This window comes from Chanodichthys erythropterus, chromosome 20 (assembly GCF_024489055.1).
Source record: "Chanodichthys erythropterus isolate Z2021 chromosome 20, ASM2448905v1, whole genome shotgun sequence".
Lineage (NCBI taxonomy): Eukaryota > Metazoa > Chordata > Actinopteri > Cypriniformes > Xenocyprididae > Chanodichthys > Chanodichthys erythropterus.
The window spans coordinates 6,859,462-6,884,535 of record NC_090240.1 but is presented as its reverse complement, the minus strand read 5'-3'; the positions used below and the strand labels follow the sequence as shown (position 1 = coordinate 6,884,535).

Here is a 25,074-nt window from a genome sequence, read left to right as displayed (position 1 = left end):
GAGCTATCGAGCAACACCTCTGGAACATGGTGCAAATCCGGACCTACTAAAAGCATAAAGACCTGATAAAACTCAGATGGAAGACCATCGCCGCCCGGGGACGTACCCCCCTTCAGGGACCTTACTGCTACCTCCACCTCCTCTAATGTGACCTTTCCCTCCAAGCTAACTTTTTCTGCATCCTCCAGCCTCTTATCCAGATCATTAAGAAAAATCTCCACTGTTGTTTCCCTCCTCTCCCTGTCCGAAAACAACTCTTTATAAAAGGTGACTGCAGCTTTCAACATACCCTTCACTGTCTTTACTTTACCTGCAGCCGTATTCAGCCCTTCCATGCTACTTCACTTCTACCTACCCTTCACAGTTGCAAAGAAAAACTTTGTAGGCCTCTCATCCAACCCACGCCTACTTACACCTGACTGAACCAGGAACGTCTTTGCTTCCCCCCTATAATATTCCTTCAAAACTTCCTGCAGCTATTTTGCCTTCCTCCACCCCTGTGCAGAGTTTAATAACCCCTGTGAACATAACCCCTGTAAATCTTTATTCCACTGTTGTACCTGATGATGCTTTTTCTTCGCCAATGCCAGGCCCCATTCTTTACAAAAAACCTTTACCCTTTCCTTAACCCCATTCCTACCAGTCTGAATGAGACTGATAAAACCCTTTTAAATTTCTCCACCCTACGAACAACTTCTTCATAACCCTGCAAAAGACTGGGTCCAGAAGGTACGTGGTGTTCAGTTTCCACCTCCCCCGCCCCCGTTGCCCAAACTCCTCTTCCACCCAAGACCCCACAAGACCATGGTCTGAACACTACATAGGCTGCACAGTATACCCACTAACTTTAACCGACTTGGAGAAAAATAAATAATCTAGGCGCAAAGCCTCCTGCCTGCTATTCCACCACGTATAACCAGGACCCCCGCTGCCCAAAAGGCATCCTGGAGGCCAAAAACCTTGGTTACCTCTTCTAGTTCTCCCCCCTGACCTTTGTCTATAGATACATTAAAATCACCTCCTAGAACCACTAGCCGGTTAGTGTACAATAAGGGGAAAAAATATCCAAAAACCCCTCCCTTTCCCCCCGCTTACTGGGTGTATACACATTTATAAAGCGGACAGCTACCCCCCTCTATCGTGCATCCACAAAAAAACACTCTCCCTGGGACAATTACCCCTGATGCTTCAATTATCACCTCCCAAGAAAAAAAAAAAAGAATCCCCACACCATCTACCCTCACATTCCCCACTCCCCAAAAAAATGGTCCCAAAGTCCATTCTTTAAATAAAAAAAAACTCCACATCCTTATCATTCTCCAAGTGGCATTCTTGTAGAAACAAAACTTCATAATACAAGTCTCTAACAGAAAGATAAACAGCTGCCCGCCTCTCTACCATTTTCATTCCCCTTACATTAAGAGTTGCCACTCTTATTATCCCCATTTGACTGATACCCAACCCCCATCAAAACCCCACCCTCCATCAAACTTCCCCCCCCCCCCCATCCCACTTATTCTTCATATTATCCCTCCCCATCCCCTTTTCTTTGTGGACCCCCTCTTATCCGTCTTCCTCTTACCCTTCTAGAAACCTCAGTCCACTCACCCGATTGAGTTATCATTTCATCCTTTTCCACTCTGACCCCCCACTCAGTGTCCATTTCCCCTTCTTCTTCTTCTTCTTCTTCCTCAGACGCCTCCTCTCTGACCTCCTTTCCCACCGCCTCCTGACTTACAATGTTCTCCAGTTTGCAAAGTTTACGTCCTTCCTCCTTCTTCTGATCCTACAGATCGTCCCAGGTCAGGCGACGACTTGTTCCAGGCCCTGAGTCTGCTGAGTTCTCCCTTTTTAACCCCCTAGAGACTCCATCTCGTTGGCCCAACGATCCAGGCATCGGTTCCAGGACGTCCCGCTCCTCTCCCACTCCCAAGCCCCCCGACCACACCTCCGCAATGTCCAGCTCTGACCAAACTTGGGAAGGATCTGTCTGCTGTTCTACTGCAACCTCACTTTCCGTCTTTTACCCGTCCAGATACCGAACCGATCCCTCACCCGCTCTCCTCCTTTAACTGCTTCACAATGCCTTGTGAGGAAGGTCAACACCTCGCTGTCCTCCACATACGGGTTAGACAGATGAATTGTAAGGGGCAGAAAATCCTGGGAAAAAAAGGGCTGGAGCTGCAAACCTTCCAAGACATTGGGTTTCTTCCGTCCCCAGCTCTCGAAGAAACCCACACAATCCGTTAGATTAAAGAAAATCAAATCCATAAAACCAACTGCTGCGAAATCTTGAAGGCAGAAGACAGAGGAAGCTGCAACGTTGAACACTCCTTTTAGCACGTCCATCACAAGAAATTCTCTCCTGAATCTTTGTTTAACCAATCTGTCCACTTCACCAAGTACTTTGACTCTCACAGAATTCTCCAGCCGCACCACCATGGCCGGCACCGCCATCTCTTCTCTCGCCGTATCCATAGATACACTTGATCTTAGCCAAAAGGCAGAGAAGCGATGCCGTTGTCAAGCAGTGGGGGCAGAGCCGGCAAAGGCGATACCCATCTGGGCTGCGGTGGGTTTCGTACTTTGCCTCTAGGACCACTGCTGTCGATCAGATTGTTTGTTAAATAGTGGAGATGACTTGAAACAACCTGCTTTTGTGGACTTGTGGAGGTTGATATAAAAACCTAGGACCAAAGCACCGCAGTACAATTCTCTGGACGATCATCGGACTTGTTCCTGTTAAGCTTAGCGCCCGAGGCCCGACTGTACCAGTCAGTCAAGTCCAATGCTCTTTGTATGGATAAAACTTCTGTGGCTAAAAGAGTTACATCGTCCATGTATAAAACACAGGTCGCCGTCAGTTCACCCGTCCCAGGCACGTCCAGTCCTTTGATCCATTTATCCCTTCTCAAGATCTGTGCCAGTGGCTCGATACAAGCCACATACAAAAGAGGAGATAAAGGACATCCTTGACGGACACCACTGTGGATATTCACAGATTTGGAAAGATGCCCCTTTACAAGGATTTTGCTGACTGTTCCCTTGTACAGCAGTCCCACCCAGGCTATAAATCTCTCTGGAAACCCCATTTTTTGCAGTACTTGAAAAAGGCACTGGTGCGAGACTCGGTCAAATGCTTTTTCAAAATAGAAATATTCGGCTAGTAGTGCTAAATTTATGTCTCTCGCATAACAGATGGTGTCTCTAATCAACACTAGGCTGTCTGTTATCTTCCTCCCTGGTATGGCACAGGCTTGATCCGGGTGGATCACGTCTTCTAAAACAGTCGACATTCGTTTGGCTAAAATTTTACAAAAAAGTTTGCAGTCAACATTTAAAAGAGAAATAGGTTGCCAATTCTTGAAGTCAGTCTTGTCTCCTTTTTTTCCCACTAGCGTCACTCTGTCGAGTGTGTCAAACTCTTTAAAAACTGTAAGTCGTGTGCTAAAATATCCCAAAACATCACATAAAACTCTAGGGGTAGTCTGTCTAGTCCTGGGTATTTTGCCCGCTTAAAACCTCTAAGAGCTTCTTTTAACTTTTTTTTCTATAAAAGACAACACTTCTTTTAAAATCTCACTGTTTGTTCCCGTAGTACTGTATAAGTCTTCATAAAATGTTTCTATTTCATTTAAAATTTCCTTTGTTTTGTTTGACTCCCTCCCTCCTGTTTTTAAAGTTGTGATTGCCCCTCCCTGCGTTATGACCCTTTTAAAAAAGTACCTGGTACATTGTTCACCTTCTTCAATATCTCTTTCTTTACTTCTTCTTAAAATAATTCCTTTGCATTTTATTGTAGAACAGACTGACATTTCTCTTTTTACTTTTTTATTTCTTCACTAAAATCAAAACCATTATTAAAAAGATTAAAATACCTCTGTAATCGCTTCTGCAGCCCCATCATGCGGTTTTCTTCCTTTTTCTTTTTTTCCTTTCCTATCTTACTAAAAAACTATTTTGTCCGTCCTTTAACCATCTCCCACCATTGTGCTCGTGTCTCATAGAAGTCTTGGAGAGTTTGCCATTGGCTAAACTGTTTAACAGTTTAGCTTCCACAAACCTCCACCTACCGTCACACCAACAGGAAGTGATAGAGTACAGGACAGCATGGAGTGATCTGAAAAAAAGTTGATTAATCTAGCATCAGTTGGTGGGAAGTCACGTGTAAAAACATAGTCTATTCGAGAGGCTCTGGTACCATCACCATTAAACCAGGTGTAGCCCTCCTCTCTTTGATGCATTGTTCTAAAACAGTCAACTATTTTAAAATCTTTGATTAAACCTTGTAATAAAACCGATGTCTTGTCCACCCTAAAATCCTCTGTTGCCCTTTTCCTGTCTTTCTGAGTTAAAACACAATTAAAATCCCCTGCCACAACTAAGGGGGCTCTGCCTAGCATGTGGGGCTGCAAGTCTTCTAAAAGTTCATACCTCTCATTTTTTTCTGTAAAACCATATACAGTAAGAACATTAAAATCTCTACCTAAAAAAGTCAGTTTTGCAAGAATTGCTCGCCCGTCTCTCACCACTGTGCTACCCTTCACCATGATATGGGGGTTATTAATTAAAATTGCAACACCATCGTTCTTGTTAGAATTTGACCCATTCCAAATGGAAGGGCATTGAGTCCACAACTCCTCCCACCTCCTGTAACTTGCTAAAAAAGGTAAATCACATTCTTGTAATAAAACGACATCTGACTTAAAAGACTTTGAAAAGGATAAAATGCTCTGTGCTTGTAAGATGGACTTCACACTTCTCACATTGATAGTGGAGAAAGTGAGTGCCATGAGCAGAATTAAAAGGTATGAACTTATCTTTTGTCTGGAGATTAAAAGGGAAACAGAATTACAGAGACAGACATTAAAAACGGATTAAAATCATGTGTTGAACTGTGTCACTAGCTCCTATCTTAACCCAGGGGGCCCGGGATCAGGAGGGCAAGTGCCTGATTCCTCAAGAGCCACAGAGGGAAACTCTTGTGACTCTTTCGGTGTCGATGTTCTTAGCTTTATGTGCAAAAAGGACACTTCATTGGGGGATTCTGAGGGCCACATACGATCCAGATCTTCCGAAAAGGAACTATCTGGACGATGCGTTACCCTCAGCTTTTTCTCCTTTTCAAATAATGGAGATCCCGCAGGCCTTTTCTGCACCTGAGCATTTGGGAGTGTACAATCAATCTCACTCCCACTTGAAACTTTGGAGGGAGGAATCGGTCCCCTCCTCACTCTCTGTTTCTTGATCTTTTCTGTCTGGGGAGGAGGGGACTTCCTCTCCCACCATGTCTGACTACGCCTCTTTGGCCGCCCCACTTCCTCCTTCCTGTCCAGTCCCTGAGGTTGGCTGGAAATTCAAATTTCCCGCCAAAACCTCAGGCCCCGCCTCCTTGTCTCTTTGTTCCTCCATTTTCTCTTTTTGTGGGGCGGCCATCTTGTTTCCTTTCAATTTGTTGGCAAAACTCTTAGGGCAGTCTCTGTAGAGATGGTTTGTTTCTCCACAAAGATTGCACCGTCTGCCATTGGTACAATCATCAAAACTGTGACCAATTTCTCTACACTTCCCACATACTAACTCTTGGCATGCTTCAGCAAGATGCCCAACTCTGCCACACTTTCTGCACTGTTTAGGCATTCCTTGATAATGTATGTAGCCTCTGTTCTCTCCAAGCACAATCATGGAAGGCAGATGTTTCAGGCCCTGGTAGCCCCCAGCGTCTTCCCATTGTTTAATGGGAATTCGCCAGGAGCATGTCCAGATGCCATCTTCATCTAACACTTTGACAGGCTGGCCTCGAACAGTGCAAAATCTACCCAACCAGACACAAATATCATTTCCAGTCACTGTTTCATTGAACATCCTGACAATCACAGTTTTAAGTGTGTTATCCGAAAGTTTCTCCACAGTGAACATGGAGAACTGGGCTTTAACTAAATCAAACCTTTGCCAAAAGTCATTAAGAAGGGAAGCAGTTTTAAAACTTACATCAAATCCTTTGTTCTGGGGCAGAGTCATCAAACAATTCAAATCATCACATTTAAAAGCTAAGGTCTTTTGGATCAAATTCCTGGAAAAGTCCATGCGGGACATTCCCAGGAGCTTCCCCTCAACCTCCCTAAATAAAAAGCGAACGCTGTGGTGCCTCCGCACGCCGGCACAGGCAGCCGACATGATGGAGACACCAACAGCCTAAAAACCTTAAAACAACAATAAACACAACAATAAATAATCAAATAAATAACTAAAAGACCTTACCATAAAACTTGTTGGAGCTTGAAGCAGCAGATTTCAATATACCTCTCAAAAGTTGTGTGACTCAGGATATAAAGAATCTCGAGCCAAGAAACCTCCAAGAGGCGATCGCAGTCTCAACCGTCCGACCAGACACTTGATCTTAGTCAAAAGGCCGAGAAGCGATCTGACGCTGTCTGTTGTTCAAGAGTGGCTTGACACAAGGAACGAGAGAGCTGAAAACCATGTCTTGCATACGTCTGTGCGTAGGGGTTCTTGAAACACTGACTCCAGCTGCAATCCACTCTTTGTGAATCTCCCCCACATTTTTGAATGGGTTCTGTTTCACAGGTCCTCTCCAGGGTGCGGTTATCCCTTTTGCTAGTACACTTTTTTTCTACCACATCTTTTCCTTCCCTTCGCCTCTCTATTAATGTGCTTGGACACAGAGCTCTGCGAACAGCAAGCCTCTTTTGCTCCTTTTGCCTGAATTACTGCAGCAATGCGGCGTGGCATGGAGTCGATCGGTCTGTGGCACTGCTCAGGTGTTATGAGAGCCCAGGTTGCTCTGATAGTGGCCTTCAGCTCTTCTGCATTGTTGGGTCTGGCATATGGCATCTTCCTCTTCACAATACCCCGTAGATTTTCTATGGGGTTAAGGTCAGGCGAGTTTGCTGGCCAATTAAGAACAGGGATACCATGGTCCTTAAACCGGGCACTGGTAGCTTTGGCACTGTGTGCAGGTGCCAAGTCCTGTTGGGAAATGAAATCTGCATCTCCATAAAGTTGGTCAGCAGCAGGAAGCATGAAGTGCTCTAAAACTTCCTGGTATACGGCTGCGTTGACCTTGGACCTCAGAAAACACAGTGGGCCAACACCAGCAGATGACATGGCACCCCAAACCATCACTGACTGTGGAAACTTTAGGCTGGCCCTCAAGCGACGTGGATTGTGTGCCTCTCCTCTCTTCCTCCAGACTCTGGGACCCCGATTTCCAAAGGAAATGCCAAATTGACTTTCATCAGAGAACGTAACTTTGGACCACTCAGCAGCAGTCCAGTCCTTTTTGTCGAGGCGCCTCTGACGCTGTCTGTTGTTCAAGAGTGGCTTGACACAAGGAACGAGACAGCTGAAAACCATGTCTTGCATACGTCTGTGCGTAGGGGTTCTTGAAGCACTGACTCCAGCTGCAGTCCACTCTTTGTGAATCTCCCCCACATTTTTGAATGGGTTCTGTTTCACAGTCCTCTCCAGGGTGCGGTTATCCCTATTGCTAGTACACTTTTTTTTCTACCACATCTTTTCCTTCCCTTCGCCTCTCTATTAATGTGCTTGGACACAGAGCTCTGCGAACAGCCAGCCTCTTTTGTAATGACCTTTTGTGTCTTGGCCTCCTTGTGCAAGGTGTCAATGGTCGTCTTTTGGACAACTGTCAAGTCAGCAGTCTTCCCCATGACTGTGTAGCCTACAGAACTAGACTGAGAGACCATTTAAAGGCCTTTGCAGGTTTTTTGAGTTAATTAGCTGATAAGAGTGTGTGGCACCAGGTGTCTTCAATATTGAACCTTTTCACAATATTCTAATTTTCTGAGATAGTGAATTTGGGATTTTCCTTAGTTGTCAGTTATACTCATCAAAATGAAAAGAAATAAACATGTGAAACCTCTCAGTCTGTGTGTAATGAATGAATAGGATATATACAAGTTTCACTTTTTGAAAGGAATTAGTGAAATAAATCAACTTTTTGATGACATTCTAATTATATGACCAGCACCTGTAAACAAGCTGCGGTCCTTTAGACCAGTGGTTCCCATCAGTCAGGCGTGTTTGATTAGATGTCTCCCTGATCAAACACACCTGATCCAACTCATCAGCTCGTTGGTAAAGACTCCAAGACCTCAGACGGGCGCATCAGACAAGAGTGACATCCGAGACGTGCAGTGCTGGTTTGGGAACCGCTGCTTTGGAACAACGGCGACCGTTTCATAAGGGTGCGAGACGGTGCCACCCTGCCAGCCATCCCACCGCAGGTACGTAGAGACTCCTTGTGAAGCTCCAGCGACATTCCCTCTGCTATTAGCCACAACGATTTGCAGTCCCCCAAAAGGGGAAGCACACCGTTCCTGGAGACACTGCAATACCAGGTCGATGCGTGGAGCGGACGGAGCAAGCCCCGGTTCCGGCTCCATGAGCCAAAAATCCATTTAATATGTAGTCCCCAGATAGGGGACGTATCAGATATTAAACTGATAAGAACAGATTTTTTCTTTTGAAAAAATTTTATTGTCACCATTTTCATTTTTTTCATTTGCATTTATACTTTTGTGCACACATTTTTCTTGTCAAGCACACATTAAAACAAGCAATTAAATATAAATACACATGGTTAAATAAAAGGAATACAATCTTTGTTAAAAATCAAATGATTAAAACCATTGTATTTTACATGTTTTTAAAAGTCCATGTTTGTTGTGTGTTTAAAAGGTGTGAACGATTTCAAAAGTAAAAAAAAAAAAAAAAAAAAAAGCATCATATTTCTGTCCATAGAACCAATTCCATTGATAAAACACAATAAAAAAACAATTAAAAGTCCTCTGTTGTGCAAAACCGGGGGTGAGTCCTTATCAAATTAGTCTTCACCCCACTCTCCAGAACAGGCACGTGAGATGCCACTTCCTCCGGCCCGCTGGCCCGCTGTTCCCGTAGCCAGATTGGTGAAGGTGCATCTACGGGCGGCCAGGGCTGTTGGCGGCCGGGACCCTCTCCGTGCGACCCCGTCCGAATATCGTCGTCCGGTACCCCTGCAGCATTGATGTTACCTTTATCTCGCATGCATGGAGGGTTACCGTAATGCCCTTCCCTACCAGCAGGTTTCTGGTGGCCCAGATGGCATCCTTGATGACGTTGAGGGTGAGCCAGAGCGAGGTGAATTCCTGTGCCGTCAAGTCCTTCAAGCCCCGGCCCACCCCAAGGATGGCGAGCTGGTACCCGAACTGGGCCCCACCAGCTGGTAGGCACGGGAAATACAGGGGGCCGCGCAGCGCCGCACTCCCAGAGCAGGTGGTGGACGGTCTCCGGGGAATTGCAGCCGGACCGAGGGCAGGTGGGGTTTTTGGCCATGCCTCTGGAGTGCATAACCGCCCTGACCGGGAGGATCTCATGAGCCACCATCCACGATAAGTCCTTGTGCCTGTTCTGGAGAGCGGGGTGAGCAGCGTTCCTCCAAACTTGTTTGGCCTCACGTAATGTGAGGCCTGGAACTGGACTCACCGGTTCCCGGTCCTGCACAAGAGAGACGAGATGCTTGTGATTAGTTAAAATGGTGACATCTTCACTTTTTAGAAAGTATTTCTTTAAAAACTTTTTTTTTTTAAATTGTACTCTTTAGGCAAGTTAAAAGACACTGGGGTTTTCAAGTCCACTGGTAAATTTTTCAATGTTCTTAGGTAAGACCCCATCCAAAATCGCGCCATTGCAGCCGTCTTGTTTTCTTTGGATGGGGTCATGGCATAACTAATGTGCAGGGCAGTGAAGCGGCTGCCTAAAAACAGGTGGGGGTCTGGGAGGCCTTTTCCACCATTCTCCGGCCTTTTCTTCACAATCTCCCTCTTCAGGCGCTCCCACTTAGACCCCCACTGGAAATAAAACACCACCCTCTCCAGCACCGCAAGGAATCGCAGAGGGGGACTAAAAACAGAACAGACAAGTAAAATTAGAGGTAAAATCACAGATTTAAAAATTAAAACCTTGCCCTCAAACGTCAACTGTCTTAGTCCCCAAAACCCCAGTCTTTGCCTAACTTTCCCTAACATGTCAGTCCAGTTTCCCCGTCCTCCACCCTCGCTGTCAAATTTTACTCCTAAAACTTTAAACTCGTTGTCTTTGAAAGTCAAGTCGAGTTCACCTGTGTCTATGTCTCCCCACGGCCCGAAGAGCTGGGCCTCGGACTTGTTCCTGTTAAGCTTAGTGCCCGAGGCCCGACCATACCAGTCAGTCAAGTCCAAAGCTCTTCGTATGGATAAAACGTCCGTGGCTAAAAGAGTTACGTCGTCCATGTATAAAACACAGGTCGCCGTCAGTCCACCCGTCCCAGGAACGTTTAGTCCTTTGATCCATTTGTCCCTTCTCAAGATCTGTGCCAGTGGCTCGATGCACGCCACGTACAGAAGAGGAGATAAAGGACACCCCTGACGAACACCACTGCAGATATTTATTGCCTTAGATAAATGCCCATTTACTACAATTTTGCTGACTAGGCCTTTGTACAGCAGTTCCACCCAAGCTATAAACCTCTCCGGAAACCCCATTTTTTGCAGTACCAAAAAGAGGTACTGGTGCGAGACTCGGTCAAATGCTTGTTCAAAGTCTAAATTTAGGACTACTAGCCGAATATTTCTGTCTCTCGCGTAACAGATGGCGTCTCTAATCAGTACTAGGCTGTCTGTTATCTTTCTTCCGGGCACAGCACAAGCTTGATCTGGGTGAATCACGTCCTCTAAAACAGTCGACATCAGTGTTGTTAAAATTTTGCTAAAAAGCTTACAGTCAAAGTTTAAAAGTGTTATTGGCCTCCAGTTTTTCAAGTCAGTCCGGTCACCTTTTTTATGAAGCAAAGAAACTATCCCTATTCTAAAAGGGAGTCCGTCAAGGGTCTCAAAGTCTTTAAAAATGTTTAAAAGTTCTTGAGCTAAAATGTCCCAAAATGTAAGATAAAACTCCAGGGGGAGTCCATCTGCTCCTGGGGACCTCCCCCTCTTAAAACTTTTGATTGCTTTTTGGAGTTCTAAAACAGTAAAATCTTGGGCTAAAAGTTCATTTTGGCTTTTGACTCTCTTGTCTATAAAATCTAAAACTTCTTCTAAGGTATCATTGTGTACTTCTTTAAAACGGCATAACTCTTCGTAAAAGCTTTCCACCCCATTTAAAATCCCTTCTGTTGTTGTCGCTTCCCTCCCTCCATCTTTTAAGCTATTTATAGTCCCTCCCCTTGTTATTATCTTTTTAAAAAATACCTTGTACATTTTTCACCCTCTTGTAGTTCTCTTTCTTTACTTCTTAAAATGACCCCTTTGCTCTGAAGACTGGCTAAGGCCAAGATTTCTTTTTTAACTTCTTGAATTTCATTGCTAAAATCAAAACCATTGTTTAAAAGATTAAAATACCTTTTGTAGTCTCTTTTGCAGCCCCATCATGCATCATTTTTCCCTATTCTTCTTGTCTCTCCCTACCTTCATAAAAAACTGTCTTGTCCGATCTTTAACCATCTCCCACCACTGTGCTCATGTATCGTAAAAGTCTTGGAGGGTCTGCCATTGGCTGAACTGCTCCCTATACTCACGGACTACCTCCTCATCCTCTAAAAGGGAACAGTTCAGCTTCCACAGCCCTCCCCCTACTGTTACACCCGTGGGCAGTGACAGGGTGCAAGATAGCATCAAGTTATCTGAAAAGAAGAGTGGTGTCAATATAGCATTGGTTGGCGGGCAGTCTCTTGTAAATAGGTAGTCAATTCGAGAGGCTTTGGTACCATCACCACTGAACCAGGTGAAGCCCTCCTCTCTTTGATGCATTTATTTAAAACAGTCAACTAACCTAAAATCTCTAATTAAACTCTGTAATAAAACCGATGTCTTATCGACCTTAAAATCTTCTCCTACCCTCTTCCTATCTTTTTTTGATAAAACACAGTTAAAATCCCCAGCCACTGCTAGGGGAGCCCTGCCTAACATGTGGGGCTGCAAGTCTTCTAAAAGCTCATACCGGTCATTTTTTCCTGTAAAACCATACACATTAAGAACCTTAAAATCTCTCCCTAAAAAAGTCAGGTTTGCTAAAAGGGCCCGCCCTTCCCTCACCACCGTGCTGCCCTTCACAAAGATATTTGGATTTTTAATTAAAATAGCAACACCATCATTTTTATTTTGGTTTGATCTGCTCCATATGGAGGAAGCGGGAGACCATAGCTCCTCCTTCTTGGTATACCTGTTTAAAAAGGGCAGAGCACACTCTTGCAGTAAAAACAAATCTGACTTAAAAGATTTTAAAAAGGATAAAATGCTCTGTGCTCGCATGGTGGACCTCACACTTCTTGCATTTATGGTTGAGAGTGTGAGTGTCATGATAAGAACAGTTAAAAAGGACAAGTATGACATTTTAGAAGACATAATAAATAACTACAATTTCAATTTAAAAAAAATATCTTTATCCTGTGAAACCAGCTTTTCCCTTACTTCCACATAGGGGGAATCCGGGGATTGAAGCCGTTTCCCCCCTGAGCTAGCTCTAGGGGTTGATGTTTGGAGTTCTATTGACAAAAAGGATACTTCGTTTGGAGAATCAAGTGGAAAAAGCCGGTTCAGATCCTCTGATGAGGAGGAGTCTGACCGCCACCCCACCCGATCCCTTTTCTCACTTTTCTCAATGGGGGATCGGGCATTCCTTTTTTTACCTCTCAATATAACTCCTGGAAAATCATTACTTACCTCAATCTTTTGTTCCTCCTCCACTACCTTTTCCTGTTCACTATCACCATCCTTTTTCTGTTCATCTGACTCGGTTTCTTCATCCATTAATGATTGGTGGAGCTCCATCTCCTCATTTTCATCTGCTCCAGTTGTTTGGTTTGGCGGGAAAAAAGTTTGCTCCGCCCCTTCTCTCCTTGGTTCCGCCCTCTCCTTATCTCTGTCATCTGCTTTCTCTCCACCAACCACAGGTTTTGGCGGGAGATTTGAATTTGGCTCCGCCTCTTCGTTATCTTGTTGCACTCTCTCCTCAACCGCCATTTTGTGTGCTTTGACTTTGTTGGCAAATGATTTGGGGCAATCTCTGTAGAGATGAGCAAGATCTCCACAAAGATTGCACCTTCTGCCATTGGGACATTCTTCAAAGGAATGTCCAATTTCTCTTCACTTGTTACAAAAGACTTTTTGGCATGCTTCGACAACAAGATGCCCAAACTCCCTACAACGCCTACAGAGTTTGGGCATTCCCTGATAGTTCTGGGAGAAAACAGGGGCTACATCCACTATCATTTGTGGTAAATGCCTTAGACCTTGGAAGCCCTGGGGGTCTTCCCATTGCTTAATGGGGACCCTCCAGGAACAATTCCAAATGCCGTCTTCGTCATAAACCTTCATAGCCTGGCCCCTTACAGTGCAAAATCTACCCAGCCATGTGCAAATGTCTTCTCCATTTACAGTCTCATTGAACATTCTAACAATAACCATTTTTTGTGTGTTATCAGTTAGCTTCTCAACTTTGAACATGGAGAACTGGGTCTTTTGTGTGTCGAAGCGCTGCCAGAAGTCATTTAACAGTGCTGCATTTTTAAAACTCACATCAAAGCCTTTGTTAAAAGGCAGGGTCAGAATGCAGTTCAAATCAACAGGGGTAAACCCTAAAAGTTTCTGTATCAGTTTTCTGGAAAAATCCAGCCTAGACATTTCCAACAACTTCCCATCTTTTTCTAAAAAAAGAAAACATACGCTGTGGTGCCTCTGCACACCGGCACGAGCAGCCGACATGCTGGAGGCACCCACAGCTTTAAAAAGCAACCTAAAACAATTGTCAAAACAATTAAAACAAGAATAAAACACTTACCTTAAAACAGATTCTCTCAGTAAAAGCGCTTTCTTAAAACAGACAAAACACAAACAGAAAAATAACAATAAATAGTAAAAAGTACAGTTCTAAGCAGTACAATATACCTCTTTCAGGTGTAGGAAATGCTACAACGGAGCAAAACCTAAATACCTACAAAGAGGCGATCGCAAAACTGCCGAATGACAAGACACTTGATCTTAGCCAAAAGACCGAGAAGCGATGCCGTTGCCAAGCAGTGGGGGCAGATCCGGCAAAGGCGACGCCCATCTGGGCCGCGGTGGGTTTCGTACTTTGCCTCTAGGACCACTGCTGTCGATCAGATCGTTTGTTAAATAGTGGAGATGATTTGAAACAACCTGCTTTCGCGGACTGGTCCTAGGTTTTTCGATCGACCTCCACAAAAGCACCGCAGTACAATTCTCTGGACTCCCTAGGTCGTTCTTGATCAGGAGGGGGAAAAAAAAAAAACCTCAACTTTAACATTTGGATAGTGTGACAAGTCCCTCGTTCTTCCTGCTACGGCCGGCCAGTGGGTGTGGCTGGGAGACTCATCAAGTGAACCATGTACACCCGTGCTTCCCTCTATAAAGCTTGGGCTTTGTTTGGCGTGGTGTGTTGCTTGCTCCTGGGTGCTTTGGTTTTGATTTTGGTCTTTGTTTGTTTATTTTCAGTTCCTTATTCATTTAAATGTGGTTCTGTCTGATGTTTGGTTATTGATGTGTCTGACAGAAATTGTGTTTGGTTTTGTTGATTTCTTGTTTCATATATTTTCTTATTTATGCTGATAAATCTCTTTTTGTTGCAACCTACCAAGCTGACTATGTCCTCCGTTTCATTTGTCACGGCTTTGAGCCGGTCGTGACAATAGCGACCACGGGGTCATTTAGAAAACGGCCGTGGTCAAGTGCCCCCAAAAGCCTGTCGTCCCTGAAGGAAAACTCAGAACTTTGCGAAACCAGGCGAGCGCACGCAACACCCGATTCCATAAAAGGGGCGTGCAAACACATACGGAGCCACAGACAACGCTACGACTGTTAGAAACCACAGGTTCTCTCGGCACCACCTAATCTGCTTTCAACCAGTATGTCCAGGGGAGAGCGCGAACGCAGGCCCCCACTACCATAAATTATGCAGTCGAGATTCCCACATTTGGGGAATTCGCAGGGGTCAGCACAACCGGAGTGCAATGGCCGAGCCTCGCCCTGGGTGAACCACCTTCCTGATCATGGTTTCTCCCCTGCCAGGTAAGTATGAGTCCCCAGGCCTCCAGTCAGAGGCTACCCTATCCCTCTTTGCCGTCCTCATCAACGGTGGCCCCCCTCCCCCACCCCAAGCAAAGGAAGGGCGTGTCCCTTCCATTACTTGACTGCGATTTCCGTGACCATGCCTTCAAGCCGGCAAACTGCCAAGCACCTACAGGTGCTGGTCGTATGATTAGAATGTCATCAAAAAGTTGATTTCTTTCACTAATTCCTTTCAAAAAGTCAAACTTGTATATTATGTACATTGCACACAGACTGATATATTTCAAATGTTTATTTCTTTTAATTTTGATGATTATAACTGACAACTAAGGAAAATCCCAAATCCGGTATCTCAGCAAATTTAGAATATTACTTAAGACCAATACAAAGAAAGGATTTTTAGAAATCTTGGCCAACTGAAAATTATAAACATGAAAAGTATGAGCATGTGCAGCACTCAATACTTAGTTGGGGCTCCTTTTGCCTGAATTACTGCAGCAATGCGGCGTGGCATGGAGTCGATCGGGCTGTGGCACTGCTCAGGTGTTATGAGAGCCCAGGTTGCTCTGATAGTGGCCTTCAGCTCTTCTGCATTGTTGGGTCTGGCATATGGCATCTTCCTCTTCACAATACCCCGTAGATTTTCTATGGGGTTAAGGTCAGGCGAGTTTGCTGGCCAATTAAGAACAGGGATACCATGGTCCTTAAACCGGGTACTGGTAGCTTTGGCACTGTGTGCAGGTGCCAAGTCCTGTTGGGAAATGAAATCTGCATCTCCATAAAGTTGGTCAGCAGCAGGAAGCATGAAGTGCTCTAAAACTTCCTGGTATACGGCTGCGTTGACCTTGGACCTCAGAAAACACAGTGGGCCAACACCAGCAGATGACATGGCACCCCAAACCATCACTGACTGTGGAAACTTTAGGCTGGCCCTCAAGCGACGTGGATTGTGTGCCTCTCCTCTCTTCCTCCAGACTCTGGGACCCCGATTTCCAAAGGAAATGCCAAATTGACTTTCATCAGAGAACGTAACTTTGGACCACTCAGCAGCAGTCCAGTCCTTTTTGTCGAGGCGCTTCTGACGCTGTCTGTTGTTCAAGAGTGGCTTGACACAAGGAACAAGACAGCTGAAAACCATGTCTTGCATACGTCTGTGCGTAGGGGTTCTTGAAGCACTGACTCCAGCTGCAGTCCACTCTTTGTGAATCTCCCCCACATTTTTGAATGGGTTCTGTTTCACAGTCCTCTCCAGGGTGTGGTTATCCCTATTGCTAGTACACTTTTTTTCTACCACATCTTTTCCTTCCCTTCGCCTCTCTATTAATGTGCTTGGACACAGAGCTCTGCGAACAGCCAGCCTCTTTTGCAATGACCTTTTGTGTCTTGGCCTCCTTGTGCAAGGTGTCAGTGGTCGTCTTTTGGACAACTGTCAAGTCAGCAGTCTTCCCCATGACTGTGTAGCCTACAGAACTAGACTGAGAGACCATTTAAAGGCCTTTGCAGGTGTTTTGAGTTAATTAGCTGATAAGAGTGTGTGGCACCAGGTGTCTTCAATATTGAACCTTTTCACAATATTCTAATTTTCTGAGATGGTGACTTTGGGATTTTCCGTAGTTGTCAGTTATACTCATCAAAATGAAAAGTGAAACCTCTCAGTCTGTGTGTAATGAATGAATATGATATATACAAGTTTCACTTTTTGAAAGGAATTAGTGAAATAAATCAACTTTTTGATGACATTCTAATTATATGACCAGCACCTGTACACGAGCTGCGGTCCTTTAGACCAGTGGTTCCCATCAGTCAGGCGTGTTTGATTAGATGTCTCCCTGATCAAACACACCTGATCCAACTCATCAGCTCGTTGGTAAAGACTCCAAGACCTCAGACGGGCGCATCAGATAAGAGTGACATCCAAGACGTGCAGTGCTGGTTTGGGAACCGCTGCTTTGGAACAACGGCGACCGTTTCATAAGGCTGTGAGACGGTGCCACCCTGCCAGCCATCCCACCACAGGTACATAGAGACTCCTTGTGAAGCTCTAGCGACATTCCCTCTGCTATTAGCCACAACGATTTGCAGTCCCCCAAAAGGGGAAGCACACCGTTCCTGGAGACATTGCAATACCAGGTCGATGCGTGGAGTGGACGGAGCAAGCCCCGGTTCCGGCTCCGGCTCCATGAGTCAAAAATCCATTTAATATGTAGTCCCCAGATAGGGGATGTATCAGATATTAAACTGATAAGAACAGATTTTTTATTTTTATTTTTTTTTTTATTTACACCAAATCTATACTGTACAACCAATTCATTGTTCAAAGATACACAATAAATTCTCTTTTAACAAATCGTCATACAATTCTCTGAACAATCAAAACCAAAACACAAATATACATCAATTTTCAAAAACCAAACAAAAACCAAAGCACAAAAAACACTGTCACTCCCTCTATCCCACCCCAAGCCCTCTCCATACCCTTCTGGTCTCCTCCTCCCCATAATACTCTTTGAAAACTTTGACCTCAGCAGACATTTTACCCAGTAAACGTAAAAACAATTTCTCTGCCCCGAAACGTGGTATCTGTTTCCTTAAACACACTGTTCTCCATTCCCAAAGAATATGCTTTCCCTCTGAAATCGTACTCCAAATTACTCTCCTCCGTCCTTTTAGAAAACTATCCAAACCCTCCCCATACAACACCAGATTCCTTGTAATGTTTGGCCCTCCCCATCCCTCCCGCCATCGCTTAACTGATTTCCAAAGGGCAACAGCTCCAGGACATGCCCAAAAGACATGCTCAATTGTCTCGTCTTGACCACAACCAATCGGGCATTTTGGTGACCTGCCTGCACCATGTCTATATAACCTCTCCCTTACTGGCAACCGACCTAGAACTGTTAACCAATTCAAATCTTTGCAAAATCCAGTAAGAAATGGTGCCTGCAACCTAATCCAACCCACTCCATAAGGAGAAACAACTTTCTCCACCCCCTCCACAAGTTCATCCCTCAATCTGATATACAACTGCTTGTGCTCCAAGATCAGGGACTGCTGTAAACACCAAGGCTTCAGGGCAATTATATCTGCCACTCTCTGATAGTACGGTGGCCTATTTGTAGACCATGGCCTTGTACCCCTCCAATTGCTCAACGATCTCAAAGGAAAGGCTAGCCAGAACTGAGCTAAAAATCTAGCCTTGTGCACTGTCTCCCGGACAGCCAGAAGCGCTGCACATGAACAAAACAAAGCTTCCATTTTTAAAGGAATACATGGAACCCCCCTACCCCCTTCTTTCACAGGTCTATACATCTGCAACCTGGCTACCATTTCGGTACCATTTTTCCATAAAAAAGAAAAAATTAACTTTTCTAACTTTCTTCCATACCAAAAAGGAACTGGAAACACATAAGCTAAATAATTCAGACTAGGGAGTAAGTCTGCCTTCACCACCTCTAACCGTCCCCACAAAGATAACCCCCTTGAACTCCACTTCGCTATCTTTGCCTGCACTACTTTCATCCTTGCTTCCCAGCTTTCCTAAGCACTATTATGTCTAGTAAACCTAACCCCTAAGATTTTCAACCCCTCTGTACAAATTTTAAAACCTCCTATTACCTCTGTTCTACCAGCCCACTGACCAAAAAACATAACAGAGGACTTTTCCACATTTACTAGCGCACCAGATATTTTACAAAATCTTTCCACTATTTTGCACACCACCTCAAAATCATAGTCCGACGTCAGAAACAGGGTCATGTCATCTGCATAAGCAGCGACTTTAGCACATACGCCCCCACCTCCTGGCAAATGTACGCCTGTAAAAGAAGGTGCAGCCCTCAAAGTTGCCAAAAGAGGTTCCAAAGACAAAACCTAAAGAAGGGGGGACAGAGGACACCCCTGACGCACACCCCCTAACTGTTCCACCTTTTCTGAGAAATACCCATTTATCCCCACTCTACTGAAGGCCTTCCTGTAAAGCAGCTTTACCCAAGCCCTAAACACAGGCCCAAACCCCATACGCATTAAAGTAGCCTCCAAGAAGACATGACTAACCCTGTCAAAGGCCTTCTCTTGGTCAAGACTCAAAACTGCTAGAGGAAGCTGACGCTGCTCTGTCCAACTTATTATGTCTCTGACTAGAACCAAATTCAAAGAAATTGACCTGCCAGGCACACCACAGGTTTGATCTGGCTGGACTACCACCCCTATAACCCTCTTAAGTCTCTCTGTCAGAACTTTTGCCAATATTTTATAATCCGTGGTTAGCAGAGTGATTGGCCTCCAATTCCCCAACTCCTCCTTCTTACCTTTCTTATACAGAAGAGACACCAGCCCTGTTCTCATTGTCTCCACCATCTCACCTTTCATGAAGCATTCCTGATAGAGAGCTACCAGCTCACTTCCTATCCATGGCAGAACAAGCTCATAAAAACCTGCTGGAAGGCCATCACATCCTGGAGCTGTGCCTTTCTTAAGTGAGGAAATTGCAGTACTTACTTCCTGCAAAGTCAAAGGCCCTTCCAGTGCTGCCCTGTCCTCCTCCCCTAAACTCCCCTCCAAAGCATCCAAAACACCCCCAAAGGCTGTACTAGAAGGGCCCCTGTCACTAAATAACTCCCTATAAAAACTCCCAGCTACCTCCAGCATTCCCTTTACAGATGTTTCCACTCTCCCTTCCCTCCCAAAACCCTCAATATAACTCCGCCTTTGTCTTCCCCGCACTGTAGCAAAGAAGAAACTAGTAGATTTTTCATCAAGGAGCCGCTTCCTAACACTTGACCCTTGCAAAAAGGACTTTGCTTCCTCCCAAAAGTGATCTTCCATTACCCCCTGCAGATGACTAGCCCTAGCCCATCCCTCAGTTGTTCCCAAAGCACCCTCTGTCCACAGAGACTGCAGTTCTTCTGACCACTTACAAATTTTTTCCCTCCTGCTTCTTGCCTTCTCTCTGCCCCAGTTACGACAAAAGACTGCAACCCTCACCTTGAACCCCTCCCACCACTCACCGTGGGACAGAAACAAACCTTGCACATTTTTCCACCCAGCTACCAAATTGAAAAGAACAGTGCAAAATGTCCTATCACTTAGAAAGGAAGTATTGAACCTCCACACCCCCCTCCCTCGCTTCTCCCCTTCCACCTCCACCCACACCCCCACTAAACAATGATCTGAACACCACATTGGTACTTGGGTATAGTTAAACACCTTTACATGGACCGGCAGAAAAAGATAGTCCAGTCGTGCCATCTCCTGCCTGCTGTTGCGCCAAGTGAATGTGGGCACCCGCCCTCCTGCCCCTCGAAAAGAGTCACAGAGTGAGAAACCTGCTGACAACTGGGCCAGCTCTCTGCCAGAAGCGTTGTCCAGTGACACATTAAAGTCCCCTCCCAGCACTAGCAGTTTGTTGGTATGCAAAATTGCATTCAAACAATTCAAAAACCCCTCCCGATCACCCAATTTACTTGGGGCATAAACATTAACAAAACAAAAAGATATCCCTCTCCACCTCACATCTACTACCACCACCCTTCCTGGAATGATTACAATAGCAGATTCAATAACAAAATCCCACGAAGAAAATAAAATGCCCACCCCATCTGCTTTAACATTCCCCACTCCCCAAAAAGATGGACCCAAGGTCCACTCTTTAGAAAACCCCTCTACATCCTTATCATTCTCCAAGTGGCACTCTTGTAAAAACAAAACATCATACTGCAAATCTTTAACAGAAAAAAACACAGCTGTACGCCGTTGTACCATTTTAATTCCCCTTACATTGAAAGTTGCCACTCTTATCAAACCCATAAAATAACCCTTAAACCACCAGAACACTTTCCCTCCGACTTAGCCCTCATGTACTTCTTCCCCTTCCCCATTTTTTTTGTCCCCTTCTTGCCCCCCCTCCTTTTGCCTTTCTCGAAACAACCTCAGTCCATTCTCCAGATTCAGTTATCATTTCTTCCTCTTCTCCTTCCACCTCTGTTCTTTCCCCCACTCAGTGCTTTCTTCCCCTTCATCTTTCCCCTTTTCTTCAAAACCCTCCCCCCTAATGTCCTCTCCCACAGGGTCCTGACTTGTAACATCATCCAGTTTGCTGTACTTACATCCTTTCTCCGTTACCCGGTCCTTAGGGTCCTCCCAGGCCCTGCGACGGCTTGTTCCGAGCACGGACTCTGACGAAATATCCATCTCTGATCCACTATGGACTCTCTCTCGTCGATGGGTTGATCCAGGTGCAGGTTCTAGGATTTCTTGCACTTTTACCACCCTCAAGGCTCCAGACAAGACATCCGTAAAATCCAGCTCTGACCAAACTTGAGATGAATTCACCTGCTGTTCAGTTCCCACTTCTGTGGCCCCTTTTTCGTCTAAGGACAGAGTAATCAGGTCCCCATCATTAGAGTCTAATTGCTCGTTCACAACAGCCTCCTTCTCTCCTGATACCCCCTCACTCTCCCGTGTCCCTTCACTTGTCAATCCTCCAGGTTGATCATCCATTACTTCAGGCAAACTGATAAGTATGGCCTCGAGGTCTGCCTGTAGATCCTCACCTTCCTTCAAAAGACCTGCATATGACTTACTCCTAGAAGGACATGTTCGATAAAGATGATCAGGCTTACCACAAAGACTGCAATGCTTTGGGGCAGGGCAGACTGAAGCAACATGATCTGCAGCACCACAAAAACGACAACGTTATCCCTCGCAATCAGCCTTAATGTGTCCTTCCCCACCACATCTCCTACAGTACATAGGCTGTCCGGGGTAATAGAGAAAACCTCTGTTGGGCCCAATGGAAAAGGTCCCAGGCGGGTGGATTAGGCCTCCAGAGGCAGCAGGATCGAAGCGCTGCTTAACAAGGTACCGCCTTTTTCCTGTCCAGATTCCAAAGTGGTCCCTCACTCGCTCTCCTCCTTTTACTGTCTCGCAGTGTCTTGAAAGAAAGGTCAAAACCTCTCTATCTTCCACAAACGGGTTGTATAGATGAACTGTGAGTGGAATATAATCCTGGGCAAACAAAGGTTGAAGCTACAAGCCTTCCAAGAGTTTGTTTTTTCTTTCCCCAAGACTCAAAAAAGCTCACACAGTCCGTCAAATTGAAAAATGTCAAGTCCATAAATCCTACAGTTGAAAAATCCTGAAGACAAAACACTGAAGAAGCATCAATGTTGAAAACTCCTTTCAAGACATCCATCACCAAGAACTCCCTCCTGAACCTTTGCTTGACAGACCGATCAGCATCTTGTAACACTCGGATTCTTACTGAATTCTTTAACCGCACCACCATGGCCGGCAAGGGTACATCTTCTCTCGGCGTAGCCATCGACACTACATTGATCTTAGCCAAAAGGCCGAGAAGCGATGCCGATGCCGTTGCCAAACATCTGGGCTGCGGTGGGTTTCGTACTTTGCCTCTAGGACCACTGCTGTCGATCAGGGGTGAGTTTCCCGAAAGCATCGTTGGTGAACCATGGTCGTAAGTCCCATTGAACTCTATTGGTAACGACGGAACTTGCGACCATAGTTCGCTTTGGGAAACGCACCAAATTTGTCTTCGCTTTTGATGTGAAACAACCTGCTTTCGCGGACTGGTCCTAGGTTTTTCCATCGACCTCCACAAAAGCACCGCAGTACAATTCTCTGGACTCCCTAGGTCGTTCTTGATCAGGAGGGGAAAAAAAAAAAAAAAGCTCAACTTTAACATTTGGATAGTGTGACGAGTCCCTCGTTCTTCCTGCTACGGCCGGCCAGTGGGTGTGGCTGGGAGACTCATCAAGTGAACCATGTACACCCGTGCTTCCCTCTATAAAGCTTGGGCTTTGTTTGGCGTGGTGTGTTGCTTGCTCCTGGGTGCTTTGGTTTTGATTTTGGTCTTTGTTTGTTTATTTTGAGTTCCTTATTCATTTAAATGTGGTTCTGTCTGATGTTTGGTTATTGATGTGTCTGACAGAAATTTTGTTTGGTTTTGTTGATTTCTTGTTTCATATATTTTCTTATTTATGCTGATACCAAGCTGACTATGTCCTCCGTTTCATTTGTCACTGCTTTGAGCTGGTCATGACAATAGCGACCACTGGGTCATTTAGAAAACGGCCGTAGTCAAGTGCCCCCAAAAGCCTGTCGTCCCTGAAGGACAACTCAGAACTTTGCGAAACCAGGCAAGCGCACGCAACACCCGATTCCATATAAGGGGCGTGCAAACACATACGGAGCCACAGACAACGCTACGACTGTTAGAAACCACAGGTTCTCTCGGCACCACTTAATCTGTTTTCAACCAGTATGTCCAGGAGAGAGCGCAAACACAGTCCCTCACTACCATAAATTATGCAGTCGAGATTCCCACATTTGGGGAATTCGCAGGGGTCAGCACAACCGGAGTGCAATGGCCGAGCCTCGCCCTGGGTGAACCACCTTCCTGATCATGGTGTCTCCCCTGCCAGGTAAGTATGAGTCCCCAGGCCTCCAGTCAGAGGCTACCCTATCCCTCTTTGCCGTCCTCATCAACGGTGACCCCCCTCCCCCACCCCAAGAAAAGGAAGGGCGTGTCCCTTCCATTACTTGAAGGCATGGTCACGGAAATCGCAGTCAAGCCGGCAAACTGCCAAGCACCTACAGGTGCTGGTCGTATAATTAGAATGTCATCAAAAAGTTGATTTCTTTCACTAATTCCTTTCAAAAATTCAAACTTGTATATTATGTACATAGCACACAGACTGATATATTTCAAATGTTTATTTCTTTTAATTTTGTTGATTATAACTGACAACTAAGGAAAATTCGGTATCTCAGCAAATTTAGAATATTACTTAAGACCAATACAAAGAAAGGATTTTTAGAAATCTTGGCCAACTGAAAAATTATAAACATGAAAAGTATGAGCATGTGCAGCACTCAATACTTAGTTGGGGCTCCTTTTGCCTGAATTACTGCAGCAATGCGGCGTGGCATGGAGTCGATCGGTCTGTGGCACTGCTCAGGTTTTATGAGAGCCCAGGTTGCTCTGATAGTGGCCTTCAGCTCTTCTGCATTGTTGGGTCTGGCATATGGCATCTTCCTCTTCACAATACCCCGTAGATTTTCTATGGGGTTAAGGTCAGGCGAGTTTGCTGGCCAATTAAGAACAGGGATACCATGGTCCTTAAACCGGGTACTGGTAGCTTTGGCACTGTGTGCAGGTGCCAAGTCCTGTTGGGAAATGAAATCTGCATCTCCATAAAGTTGGTCAGCAGCAGGAAGCATGAAGTGCTCTAAAACTTCCTGGTATATGGCTGCGTTGACCTTGGACCTCAGAAAACACAGTGGGCCAACACCAGCAGATGACATGGCACCCCAAACCATCACTGACTGTGGAAACTTTAGGCTGGCCCTCAAGCGACGTGGATTGTGTGCCTCTCCTCTCTTCCTCCAGACTCTGGGACCCCGATTTCCAAAGGAAATGCTAAATTGACTTTCATCAGAGAACGCAACTTTGGACCACTCAGCAGCAGTCCAGTCCTTTTTGTCGAGGCGCCTCTGACGCTGTCTGTTGTTCAAGAGTGGCTTGACACAAGGAAAGAGACAGCTGAAAACCATGTCTTGCATACGTCTGTGCGTAGGGGTTCTTGAAGCACTGACTCCAGCTGCAGTCCACTCTTTGTGAATCTCCCCCACATTTTTGAATGGGTTCTGTTTCACAGTCCTCTCCAGGGTGCGGTTATCTCTTTTGCTAGTACACTTTTTTTCTACCACATCTCTTCCTTCCCTTCGCCTCTCTATTAATGTGCTTGGACACAGAGCTCTGCGAACAGCCAGCCTTGAGTTAATTAGCTGATAAGAGTGTGTGGCACCAGGCGTCTTCAATATTGAACCTTTTCACAATATTCTAATTTTCTGAGATAGTGAATTTGGGATTTTCCTTAGTTGTCAGTTATACTCATCAAAATGAAAAGAAATAAACATGTGAAACCTCTCAGTCTGTGTGTAATGAATGAATATGATATATACAAGTTTCACT

The 25,074-nt window shown here is 45.2% G+C and overlaps 3 non-coding genes and 1 pseudogene across 3 annotated transcripts; all 4 read right to left on the bottom strand.

Moving 5' to 3' along the window:
- Positions 1 to 8,341: 8,341 nt before the first annotated feature.
- Positions 8,342 to 8,518, bottom strand: LOC137010213 (U2 spliceosomal RNA; annotated as a pseudogene).
- Positions 8,519 to 14,924: 6,406 nt separating this feature from the next.
- Positions 14,925 to 15,088, bottom strand: LOC137010041 (U1 spliceosomal RNA). Its single transcript, XR_010893120.1, has one exon. It is a non-coding gene; the product is annotated as a U1 spliceosomal RNA (small nuclear RNA).
- Positions 15,089 to 17,173: 2,085 nt separating this feature from the next.
- On the bottom strand, positions 17,174 to 17,373 carry LOC137010304 (U2 spliceosomal RNA). Its single transcript, XR_010893337.1, has one exon. It is a non-coding gene; the product is annotated as a U2 spliceosomal RNA (small nuclear RNA).
- A 5,992-nt stretch (positions 17,374 to 23,365) lies between these two features.
- LOC137010063 (U1 spliceosomal RNA) lies at positions 23,366 to 23,529 on the bottom strand. The gene has a single exon (XR_010893142.1). It is a non-coding gene; the product is annotated as a U1 spliceosomal RNA (small nuclear RNA).
- Between the last annotated feature and the right edge of the window lie 1,545 nt (positions 23,530 to 25,074).